The sequence below is a fragment of the Triticum urartu genome, chromosome 7 (assembly GCF_003073215.2).
Source record: "Triticum urartu cultivar G1812 chromosome 7, Tu2.1, whole genome shotgun sequence".
Taxonomy (NCBI): domain Eukaryota; kingdom Viridiplantae; phylum Streptophyta; class Magnoliopsida; order Poales; family Poaceae; genus Triticum; species Triticum urartu.
Window position 1 is genome coordinate 142,027,501 of NC_053028.1, and position 12,651 is coordinate 142,040,151.

A 12,651-nucleotide genomic window follows, 5' to 3' on the forward strand; every position below is an offset into this window, starting at 1 on the left:
TAAACCTAGCATCCAGGACGAATGGCTCTCCCGACACCTCGGCCAAGAAAAGCCGAAGTCCATGACAGCCCTCATGGCACTTATGACCAGCTTTTGCGTGGGCGAAGATAGCTGGATAGCCCGTAGCAATAACAATGCAAGTGAACCTGGTACTTCGGAAGCCAGAAATAGCAACGGCAATCCCTGACGCAACAGACACAAGCGTCAAAGCAACGGTGATAATACCGACGACACGACGGTCAATGCCGGATTCAGTGGCTCCAAGTCCGTATAGCGAAAGAAGCCATATAAAAGGAATAATCAGGGCCCTTCCAGCCTGGACCGCATACTCGATCGTCCATGTCAGATCCACGACACCCCTGATCATACCCACCAGAGCTATTGGGTCTTCAAACAGGCCGGCAAGTTAAATGCTGAAGATAAGGAGAAGGTGTCGCAAAGCGAGAATGACGACGAGGATCCCCGTCCACCGAACACAGGGGGACAAAAGAAGTTTCCCCCTCAGGTCAAAACGGTGAACATGATATACGCTACCCATATCCCTAAGAGGGAGCGCAAGCACGCGCTCAGGGACATCTATGCGATAGAGCCAGTCACCCCAAAATTCAACCCATGGTCGTCATGGCCGATCACCTTTGATCGCAGGGACCATCCGACCAGTATCCATCATGGCGGTTTAGCCGCACTGGTTCTCGAACCAATAATTGATGGATTCCACCTCACACGAGTCCTCATGGATGGTGGCAGCAGCCTCAACCCGCTCTATCAGGATACAGTGCGCAAAATGGGCATCGATCCATCGAGAATCAAGCCCACAAACACTACCTTTAAAGGAGTTGTACCAGTTGTAGAGGCCCACTGCACGGGCTCAATCACATTGGAGGTCGTCTTCGGATCTCCGGACAATGTCAGAAGCGAAGAGTTGATCTTCAATATCGTCCCCTTCCGCAGCGGCTATCACAGACTGCTCGGACGAACCGCGTTTGCCCAATTCAATGCAGTGCCGCACTATGCTTATCTCAAGCTCAAGATGCCTGGACCACGCGGTGTCATAACAGTCAATGGAAACACGGAGCGCTCCCTCCATACTGAGGAGCACACCGCTGCCCTCGCAGCAGAGGTATAGAGCAGCCTTCACAAGCAGAACCTTCATTCGGCGGCCACGCTCCCGGACACTGTCAAACGAGTCCGGACTACTCTACGGCAGGACAGTCTAGCTCGTCAGGAGCTCAACTAGCAATTCGACATCCGTCTCAGTCCCGACCAAGTGGCGGCATACGTACCGCGAGTACATAACTACGAACTAAAAATACCATGGGCAGGGACGGAGGCATAACCAGACTGTGGTCCACAATATGGCTCCACCCTCCCTGGACACACATACTTTTACTTTTCTTTTTATCCTTTTCAGGTTTCCTTTCCATAGGCCCCTCTCAACGGCCTGGCAATCGGTCCTTTCGAGGGACGGGTACACAAAGGTGGCAAGTAGCACAGACGTGTGGGGGAATCTCTAGACATTCTTCTTAAACGATCATTCTACCTGCTTTTAGGACCCGTACGCAGCTCCTCCTTGGTCTAGGAATGTTAAATAACCACTGTTGCTTATCGCACTATTTGTACAAAATACGCTTTGACGTATTAATCAAACTATAATGGAAACAGTCTGCGGCCCAACTTTTGCGGCACTAGCTTACTACTTCATTTTTTCTTGATAATCTTATCAATTGCACTCGTACACGTTGGTACGCCTTAAATCGCCAGGGGCTTTATTGCGCCCCATATTACGGCAATAAAGTACGAACACTTTTTACAGTATAGTTCGGCACCCCGAATTTAGCATTATATGCATTTGCTCTGAATCATGCCTTTGATCAATAGTTGTGTTGCCCGGCTCCTATGCTTACTACCTTACGTTCCGCTATATCGGCTAAGGTAGTAAAGGGAGAACTACTGCGATTGTGTCCTGGATTATCTGGATGAGCAACTCAGTAGAGAAAGTCGAAAACCGACTGTCATCATGCGGCACGAGCTGGTTAGCTGTTCGGATGTTACAAATCTTTTGCGATTTTTTTCCGCATTATGCTGTCGGCGTTCTGGGAACGGGGATCCCTAGACTTGCCTGCCTGCAGCCTGCGGCGTGGCTCAAAGGGGGGCCCAGCGTGGCCCATCTTCACCAACACAAAACCAAGACCCTCGCGAGAGGCCAAGCCTCGCGGGGCGGACAACGCGGAGCTTCCTCAGGCACGGCCTCATCAGGCTGGCTCACGAGGAGGCGGAGAGACCAAGGCGGGGTACCTCACGAGGTGCCCGTGACGCAAGCCATGACGACAAAGGGCGCCAGGCGGGTGCCAGCCCGCGCAGTGTCCTCCTTTCCTCTTTGGTGCAAAGGGGGCAAGCGCAGACGCAGAGTATCGAGGCATCAGGCAAAGGTTACCATTTCGGTGCAACGAGACCAAGACCAGGAGGACTACAAGACGGAGGTCATCGTGGAGCCCAAGACGGCGTCACCACCAGAGCTTTGCGCAGGCGAAGACTACTTTTGTCAGGATAGCTGATACTAGCTATCCCCTTCAAATTAGCCCGCCATTGTTGGCTCCCTTCCCACTTGATATTTGGGAAGAGGACCAGGGCCTCTATAAATAGGACCGGCCACCCGCAGGGTGAGGGAGGAGGAATTGAAGGATCAAAGGATCAGAGAGAGAGAGAGAAGGGTGACTGAACTCCTCCCAGCAGTTCATCCCCCCCAGCCAAGAACAGACCCTCGCGAAGCTGTTCTTCCTTGTATTGTTCATCATCATCAGCCCAAGAGGCAATCCACCACACCACACACTGGAGTAGGGTATTACACCACAACGGTGGCCCGAAGCAGTATAAACCTCGTGTCCCTCATGTTATTCTTTCCATAGCTTAGACCTTAACGAGGCGGAGGGGTGCAGGTAGGAAGGAGGCGAAATCTCCGCGCGCACCCTAGTGTTCGAACCTCAAGGGTCTGCCGGAACCCGAAATCCGACATTTGGCGCGCCAGGTACGGGTGCACCGGAGTTTTCTCTTCCGCCACCGCCACGGCCTGCCTCGCGATGAGTAGCGCGTCGCCTGCTTCGGCCGCCGGCGCCAGCACGGGGGCCAGGGGGCTCCGAGCCCTGGCCCCAGCCCTGCAACGGGTACGGTGGCCGGATAAGCTCAAGCCAACAACGCTGCCGCGCTACGGCGGCGCGACAGATCCGCTGGCCTTCTTGCTGGCGAGCGAGGAGGCCCTCCTCGAAGCAGGAGGTGACGATAGGGTCGTGGCCAACTGGCTGCCCATGGCCCTCACCGGCGCCCCACGCACATGGCTGCTCCACCCGCCGGCAGCCTCCGTGGCCTCTCGGGAAGAGCCCCGCAACCTCTTCCCCGCCCATCGTGCTACACCAACACCCCCGGTCGTCGCGGCCCTCCTGGGCGGCTCGCAGGCGCCGCCTACAAGTCACCACATCAAGCCGTTCATCCGCCGGGTCAGCGCCGCTTCCACGCGGCAGGGGGATCCCCTGGACCGGGTGGTGCCCGAGACCGGCCTGACCTTCAGCTCGGCGGACCACCCCTCCAACTCGGCCTGCTCGGGTGCGCTCCCCATGCTATGCACCCCACCATCTGCTAGGTGGCCGTCACCAGAACCCTCATTGATGGCGGCGCGGGCCTCAGCATGCTCTCGGTCGAGGCCTTCAACCTCCTCTGCATACCCCAGGAACGGCTGCAACCCAGCCGGCCCTTCTCAGGCGTTGGGGGAGGATCGTCCAGCTCCTTGGGACAGATCCGGCTCCCAATAACCTTCGACACCTACGACAACTTCCGCACGGAGCTGGTCGACTTCGACATCGCCCCCATCGGCCTCCCCTACAACGCCATCCTCGGCTACCCAGCGCTGGCCCAGTTCATGGCCGCGACGCACCCGGCATACAACCTCATGAAGATGCCCGGGAGCAGCGGTGTCCTCACCGTGCACGGGGACACCGGGGACGCGCTGCGGGTGCTCAACCTCGTCTTCAAGATAGCGGCGTCGGCACAGCCCGCCGACTTGGAGCCCCCCGAGCCCAAGGGGGCTACACCCGCCAAGAAGAAACAATTGTTCACCCAAGACAAGGCAGAAACCAAGCAGATACCCGTCGATGAGGACGGGTCTACCAACGCCACTTTCACCATAGGCGCCCACCTCAAACCCGAGCAGGAGGAGGCCCTGGTCAGGTTCCTGCATGCAAACAAGAAGGTATTCACTTGGGAGCCTGACCAGTTGGCAGGGATCCCCAGGAGTGTAATCGAGCATCACCTCAACGTGTGCCCCAACGTGCGCCTTGTGAAGTAGAAGGCCAGGCGGTAGTCCACAGAAAAGCAGGCCTTCATCGTCCAAGAGACCCGCAAATTAGAGGCCGCTGGGGTCATTCGCGAGGTCCGATACCCGGATTGGTTGGCCAACCCTGTCGTTGTGCCAAAGAAGGGAGGGAAGGAGCGCATGTGTGTCGACTTCACCAACCTCAACAAAGCGTGCCCGCAAGATCCGTTCCCGCTCCCCCGCTTCGACCAGATCATCGATTTCACTGCGGAATGCGACCTGTTATGCTTCTTGGATGCCTTCTCTGGGTATCACCAGATCAAGATGGCGGTAGAAGACGTCGAGAAGAAAGCCTTCCTAACCCCGTGTGGGGTGTACTGGTACACATGCATGCCATTCAGGCTGCGTAACGCAGGGGCGACCTTTCAGCGGCTGATGCACATCACCTTGGGCCCGCAGCTCGGGAAAAATGTTGAAGCTTATGTCGATGACATTGTGGTAAAGTCTCGGGAGGCCAGGACCTTGATACAAGACCTGGAGGAAACCTTCGCGAGTCTCAACGCAGTGAACCTATGGCTCAACCCAGAGAAGTGTGTGTTCGGAGTCCCCTCAGACAAGCTCTTGGGTTTCCTCGTGTCCCACCAAGGCATCGAGGCTAACCCAGAGAAGGTCAAGGTCGTGGAAGACATGAGCCCGCCAAAGACCCTCAGAGAAATGCAGAAGCTCATGGGGCGCATGATCGCACTAGGGCGCTTCATCTCCAAGTTGGGGGAGCGAGCGCTGCCCTTCTTCCAGCTAATGAAGAAAAAGGGGCCCTTCGAGTGGACTGAAGAGGCCGACAAGGCGTTCCAGGATCTCAAGAGATACCTGACCAGCCCACCGGTCATGGTGGCTCCGCGCCCTCAAGAGCCCCTGGTGCTTTACCTCGCCGCCACTCCGTACTCCGCCAGCGCAGCCTTGGTGGCAGTCAGAGAGGAGCGTCGAATCAAAACCGCGGCAGCAGCCCGGGACAAGGCTGAACAGGAACAAGGAAAGCCCACAGAAACCGCCACCACGGCTGAGGAGGATCAGCCGCCGTAGAGGGGCGCACCGGAGGCGGAAGAGGCCCCTCTCCCAGATGGCCAGTCTCTGGAGGCCTCATTGCCTCAAGAGGCGCCATGGTCTCCGAAGGGAGCCACCATCACTGACGCACTCCACCTCGTGGAGCACCCAGTGTATTTCGTCAGCACGGTGTTGCGGGATGCAAGGGCATGGTACCCCATGCCTCAGAAACTCCTCCTCACGCTACTGGTGGCCTCGCGCAAGCTGCGGCACTATTTTCAGGGTCACCCCATCAAGGTCGTCTCGTCATACCCCCTGGAGAGAGTGCTCAGGAGCCCTAATTCAGCTGGAAGGGTCACTGAGTGGAACATAGAACTGCAAGCGTTTCAGCTCGAATTCAGCATGACCAGAGTCATCAAGGGAGCAGCGTTAGCGGATTTTGTGGCAGAATGGACGGAGGCGCCAGACCTCAAGGCCGACGAGGATCGGTCCCTATCCCCGGGAAGCGAGGCGCCAGAAGGCTGGGTCATGTACTTCGATGGGGCGTTCTCCAGGCATGGCGCTGGGGCTGGGGCGGTGCTTATATCGCCCGCTTAGGACAAGCTCTATTACGCTGTGCAGCTCTGTTTCCAGCAAGGTGAAAAGGTCTCCAACAACATAGCGGAGTATGAAGGTTTAATAGCGGGCTTGAAGGCCGCAGCTGCCCTGGGGGTGAAACGCCTCACCATCAAGGGCGATTCGCAGCTCCTTGTCAATTTCTCCAACAAGGTGTACGAGCCGAAGGATGAGCACATGGAAGCCTACCTTGCGGAGGTCCGCAGGATGGAGAAGCAGTTCTGGGGGTTGGAGTTGCAGCATGTGCCCCGTGGCACCAATCAGGAGGCCGACGACATCGCCAAACGGGCGTCCAGGCGGTTACCTCAGGAGCCTGGCGTTTTTTAGGAGCGGCTCTTCAAGCCCTCTGCCCTGCCGTCATTATCAAACACGGCTCAGCCCCGGGAGGAGCTCCCCCAGCCACCTGCCTTAGGAGCTCCGGCCTGTGGCCCGGCCTCAGGAGCACGCCTGCTCCTGACGATGGAACCTCAGGAGGGATGTTGGATCGCGGAGCTCCGGAGTTACTTAACGTAAGGGATCCTGCCGGAGAAGGAGGAAGCGGAGCGAGTGGCACGCCAGGCCACGGCATACTACATCAAAGATGGAGAGCTCTACCGGAAGCGACCAAACGATGTATCCCTGTGCTGCATCTCCATGGAGCAAGGGAAGGAACTGCTGGAAGATATACACGGCGGAGACTGTGGACATCATTCATCATCACGGACCCTCGTCGGCAAGGCGTTCTGCAGTGGGTTTTATTGGCCCACCACGCTCAATGACGCCGTCGAACTAGTGAAAGCTTGTGAGGCCTGCCAGTTCCACGCCAAGCAGATCCATCAGCCAGCAGGAGGCTTGCAGACTATACCCCTCTCGTGGCCATTCACAGTCTGGGGGCTGGACATCTTGGGCCCGTTTCCTCGGGCGCCAGGGGGCTACCGCTACCTCTACGTCGCCGTGGATAACTTCACCAAGTGGGCTAAAGTAGAGGCTGTCCACACCATTCCTGCGGGTTCCGCGGTCAAGTTCATCAAGGGCATCGTGAGCCGATTCGGGGTGCCGAATTGCATCATCACGGATAATGGTTCGCAGTTCACCAGTAACCTCTTCAAAACATACTATGCTAACCTTGGAACGCAGATATGCTACGCCTCGGTGGCGCACCCCTGAAGCAACGGCCAGGCCGAGCGAGCCAACGCGGAGGTTCTGAGGGGCCTCAAGACCAGGACGTTCAAGAAGAAGATGGAGGCCTGCGGCAGAGGTTGGTACGACGAGCTTCAGTCCGTGTTGTGGTCCATCCGCACAACCGCGACCAAGCCGACTGGGGAGACCCTGTTCTTCCTGGTCTACGGAGCCGAAGCGGTCCTCCCTCACGAGGTCAGACGTCGCTCCGCGTGGGTCCTGGCGTTCGATGAGGCGCAGCAGGACGCCATGTGGGGGATGGACCTCGTGCTGGGGGAGGAACGTCGCCGAGAAGCCGCGCTACGAGCGGCGAGGTACCAACAAGCACTGCGGCGATATCACTGCCGCAACATCCGCCCCAGAACTCTCGAGGTAGGAGACCTCGTGCTCAGGCGGATTCTCTCCAGGGAGGGGCTGCACAAGCTCTCTCCCATGTGGGAGGGCCCGTTCAAAGTTGTTCATGTTTCTAGGCCCGGCTCCGCGCGCTTGGAGACTCAGGAGGGGGTGCCAGTCCAGAACGCATGGAACATCTAGCACCTCCAGAGGTTCTACCCCTACTAAGGCCCAGAGCCTGTGAAGAAGGCGAATGCCTGTGAAGCTATCGCGTTTTGGAAAAGGCCCAGAGCCTGTGAAGAAGGCGAATGCCTATGAAGCTATCGCGTTTTGGAAAAGGCCCAGAGCCTGTGAAGAAGGCGAATGCCTGTGAAGCTATCGCGTTTTGGAAAAGGCCCAGAGCCTGTGAAGAAGGAGAATGCCTGTGAAGTTATCGCGTTTTGGAAAAGGCCCAGAGCCTCTGAAGAAGGCGAATGCCTGTGAAGCTATCGCATTTTGGAAAAGGCCCAGAGCCTGTGAAGAAGGCGAATGCCTATGAAGCTATCGCATTTTGGAAAAGGCCCGGAGCCTGTGAAGAAGGCCAACGCCTGTGAAGCTCACCACCCGTGACACTCTCACGTAATAATGAGTTGGGGCTGTACACGCCCCGGAGTCTCAGGAGCGCCGGCCTCAGGCCCTGGGGCTCCCTCCCACGCCCAGTGGCAGCACTTAGCTCCGCGCTGGTGAGAAGACGTCGAAGACTAGATTAGGTGCCGGACGCGGCTTTTCATTTGCTTTCCGTAGTTGGCTTGTTCCTTCTCATTCGAAGTTTTATTGAAGTTGTTGCCGTCTTTAGCTTGTGGTTCTTCAACTTTTCACTCTCCTGCCTCGATTTCTCTTGTGCAAGGCCTTGCGAGGGGGGGGGGGCAGCCGAGCGCCCTCGCGAGTGTTCCCATCCTAGTCGTTCAAAGGGTTCGTGACCTGGGCCCATTACAGGAGCACCCCTCCAGTCCGTGCCCCACGGGCACCGCGACACAAACACAGGGCCTGGGTCGGTCCCCCCCCCCCATGGCCGGGGCTGGGAACTATCCATGCGCGGGCACATAGCCGGAAGGTACGATAACGGAAGCAAAACGGTGATTAACAGCAATAACCCAAACACGCCCCCGTGAGGCTCCACACTACTGTCTTTTTGCGCAGGGAAAGGGAAAAGAAAAGAACAAATCAGGCGCGGCTCGCCTCACACCGGCCTGCAGGGAAGACTCGAGCTGCCTCCGGGGCTGAGGCAGACTCCCTCTCGCGCTTCACTGGGGCGCGACGGCGGGCGGACGCGCTACCACCTCCCAAGCAGATACGACGGCGTGGAGGCTGACCGCGGCCACCACTAGAGGAGTCGCCGCCTGAAGAAGAACCAGAGAAGCTTGGGGAACACTGAGCGCCGCCGGTCACACGAGCGCTGTCTTCTCCATCGTCGCCCAAGCTGGGTTCCCGGCTACGGTCGTCGTCCTCGGGGCAGCACCCTGCGCGGCGACAATCTTCCACAAACACCCTCACGTAGAGGGTGGCATCACCGTCAAACTTGAAGCGCAGGGTACACTGACGGCCCAGGCCACACGCGCGGGCAAACGTCTGCCAACCGCAGGCCAGGGCCAGGCTCCCGGCTGCGGAGACCTCCAGTGAAACCCATGAGGCCCGGCTACAGCAGCCGTCGGCCTGAAGCCAGAGGCCGCCCGGGGGGCCGGCCGGGAGCTCGCCAAGGAGGAAGCGAGGAAGTGGAAGCCGGGTGCTAGTCGGCTCCGCCGACCACACGACGAACTCCGGCAGCACCTCAGCAGCGCGAAAGCGCGGCATAGGGGGACGCGCAGCCAGAGCATGCCCCCCGGCCGCAGCAATCCGCCCGTCCTGTGCTGAAAATCACCTCCACGGCTATGGGGAGCTGCCGTGGTGGCCACAGGATGTTTGCGAGGGCGCCCTCGGCCGTGCTTGGGCAGGGGAGAGGCGGGCTCAACTTGGCGAGCCTTCCCTTTCTCTGCGGCCGAGAACCTCCTCGACGGGGACATGAAGAAGGAGGAGCAAGGGGAGATGAACTAGAAGGGCACACGCCGATCCGTACTTATAGCTGGCGAGGGCCAACCGACGGCCCCCACGATCGCAGGTAATTATGACCGGCTTTGCATGCAGGGACTTGTCAAATCCGTGCAATTGCCGAGGCGCCATGGGGAAGTGGAGACGCCCACGTCCAATCAACCGCCACGCGGCGCCAAAGACCGTAGGCTATTAGGGCCCGCGGCGCTTCGCTCTTGCCCTTCCGCGAGGCGTTCTGGGAACAGGGGTCCCCAGACTTGCCTGCCTGCGGCCTGCGCCGTGGCTCAAAGGGGGGCCGAGCGCGGCCCATCTTCACCAACACAAAACCAAGACCCTCGCGAGGGGCTACGCCTCGCGGGGCGGACGACGCGGAGCTTCCTCAGGCACGGCCTCATCAGGCTGGCTCACGAGGAGGCGGAGAGACCAAGGCGGGGTACCTCACGAGGTGCCCGTGACGCAAGCCATGACGACCAAGGGTGCCAGGCGGGTGCCAGCCCACGTAGTGTCCTCCTTTCCTCTTTGGTGCAAAGGGGGCAAGCGCAGACGCGGAGTACCGAGGCATCAGGCAAAGGTTGCCATTTCGGTGCAACGAGACCAAGACCAGGAGGACTACGAGACGGAGGTCATCATGGAGCCCAAGACGGCATCACCACTAGATCTTTGCGCAGGCGAAGACTACTTTTGTCAGGATAGCTGATACTAGCTGTCCCCCTTCAAATTAGCCCACCATTGTTGGCTCCCTTCCCGCTCGATATTTGGGAAGAGGACCAGGGCCTCTATAAATAGGACCGGCCACCCGCAGGGTGAGGGAGGAGGAATCGAAGGATCAAAGGATCAGAGAGAGAGAGAGAAGGGTGACTGAACTCCTCCCAGCAGTTCATCCCCCCAGCCAAGAACAGACCCTCGCGAGGCTGTTCTTCCTTGTATTGTTCATCATCATCAGTCCAAGAGGCAATCCACCACACCACACACTGGAGTAGGGTATTACACCACAACGGTGGCCCGAACCAGTATAAACCTCGTGTCCCCCGTGTTATTCTTTCCATAGCTTAGACCTTAACGAGGCGGAGGGGTGCAGGTAGGAAGGAGGCGAAATCTCCGCGCGCACCCTAGTGTTCGAACCTCAAGGGTTTGCCGGAACCCGAAATCCGACATATGCGATGAATCAGTCTTTACCCGATCAGGTGTTTACAACACCCTAGTTCGGACTCATGAAATACTAGGGGCTGCGCCTAAATTTCTATTGTCAAACTCCTATGGCTAAGTGAGGGTGATAGAGCCACATAGTCCGATTGCTTGGTTCATTGTGCTAAACACCTCCTTCAAGGAACACATTTTTGGACAAAGAGTGTTTAGATTTCATCCCGAACACCCTCGTACTACCTACATGGGGGCTGAAGCCGGCGACTGGCCAACTCTCAGATTTAATAAAAACGGCCGCACAGGAGGTAAAATCTTAAAAATAACAAGCATTATATTACATATCAGCTTTGTTTCATACTACAGGACAGGATAACATGACTATGTTCATTCAAAAATAATGTCCTTAGCACATTGCTCCGCTACAATGCGTGATCCCTCCAGTACATCGCTAAAATATCGCTTGGGCGTGCGGTGGTCCTTGCCTTCAGGCGGTCCTTCGGTTGTGAGCTTGACGACATTCATCTTCGCCCACTGCACCTTGACACGGGCGAAAGCCATCCGCGCACCTTCAATACAGACTGACCGCTTGATGACGTCAAGCCAGGGGCAGGCATTGACCAACCGCTTCACGAGCCCAAAGTAGCTACTGGGTATGGCTTCGGCAGGCCACAGCTGGATTGTCAAGTCCTTCATGGCCAGTTCGGCCACCCTATGCACCTCGACCAACTGTTTTAGCTGATCGCTAAAGAGCACCGGATGTTCTGGCGCAAGATATTGCGACCAGAACAACTTCTCCGTTGAGCTCCCCTCTTCGGCTTAGAAGAATTCCACAGCGTCAGAGCCACTGCGCGGCAGACCCGCAAACGCCCCCAGAGAACTCCAAATCCAGGTCAGTAAGAGCTACCTCTTCTTCACATACTTGCTTTGCATAATAAAAGCCTTACCCGCCGCAATTTCCTTGGCCTCTTGGATTTCCTGCAGGGCGCCCTGGGCTTCGACCCAGGCCTCTTGTGCACTTTGACATGCCTTGGCAAGTTCGGACTCTTGATTCGTGATAACCCACAAGTATAGGGGATCAATTGTAGCCTCTTTCGATAAGTAGGAGTGTCGAACCCAACGAGGATCTAAAGGTAGAACAAATATTCCCTCAAGTTCTATCGACCACTGATACAATTCTACGCACACTTAATGTTCGCTTTACCTAGAACAAGTATGAAACTAGAAGTAGTTTGTAGGTGTTGTTGGATAGGTTTGCAAGATAATAAAGAGCACGCAAATAAAAGCTAGGGTTGTTTAGATGAAGACACAACTAAGTTAGTTTTACTAGAGTGCTTTTTGTCACGAGAAAGTTATTTGTCCCTAGGCAATCGATAACTAGACCGGTAATCATTATTGCAATTTTATTTGAGGGAGAGGCATAAGCTAACATACTTTCTCTTCTTGGATCATATGCACTTACGATTGGAAATCTAGCAAGCATCCGCAACTACTAAAGACCATTAAGGTAAAATCCAACCATAGCATTATAAGGCATCAAGTCCTCTTTATTCCCATACGCAAACAACCTACTTACTCGGGTATGTGTTTCTATCACTCACGCCACCCACCATAAGCAAATCATGAACATATTGCAAACCCTACAGCGGGGATCCCTCGCGCTTGCGCGACACGGAGAGCACCATAGGACAACACCAATAATAAAACATGCAACTCAAACCAATCACGATCATCAATTCACCCATAGGACAAAACGGATCTACTCAAACATCATAGGATATCCATACATCATTGGGAAATAATATATAGCATTGAGCACCATGTTTAAGTAGAGATTACAACGGGTAAAAGAGGGGTTACACTGCTGCATAAAGGGGGGAAGAGTTGGTGATGATGGCGGTGAAGTTGTTGGTGTAGATTGCGGTGATGATGATGGCCCCGGCGGTGTTCCGGCGCCACCGGAAGAGAGGGGGAGAGAGAGCCCTCCTCCTCCTCCT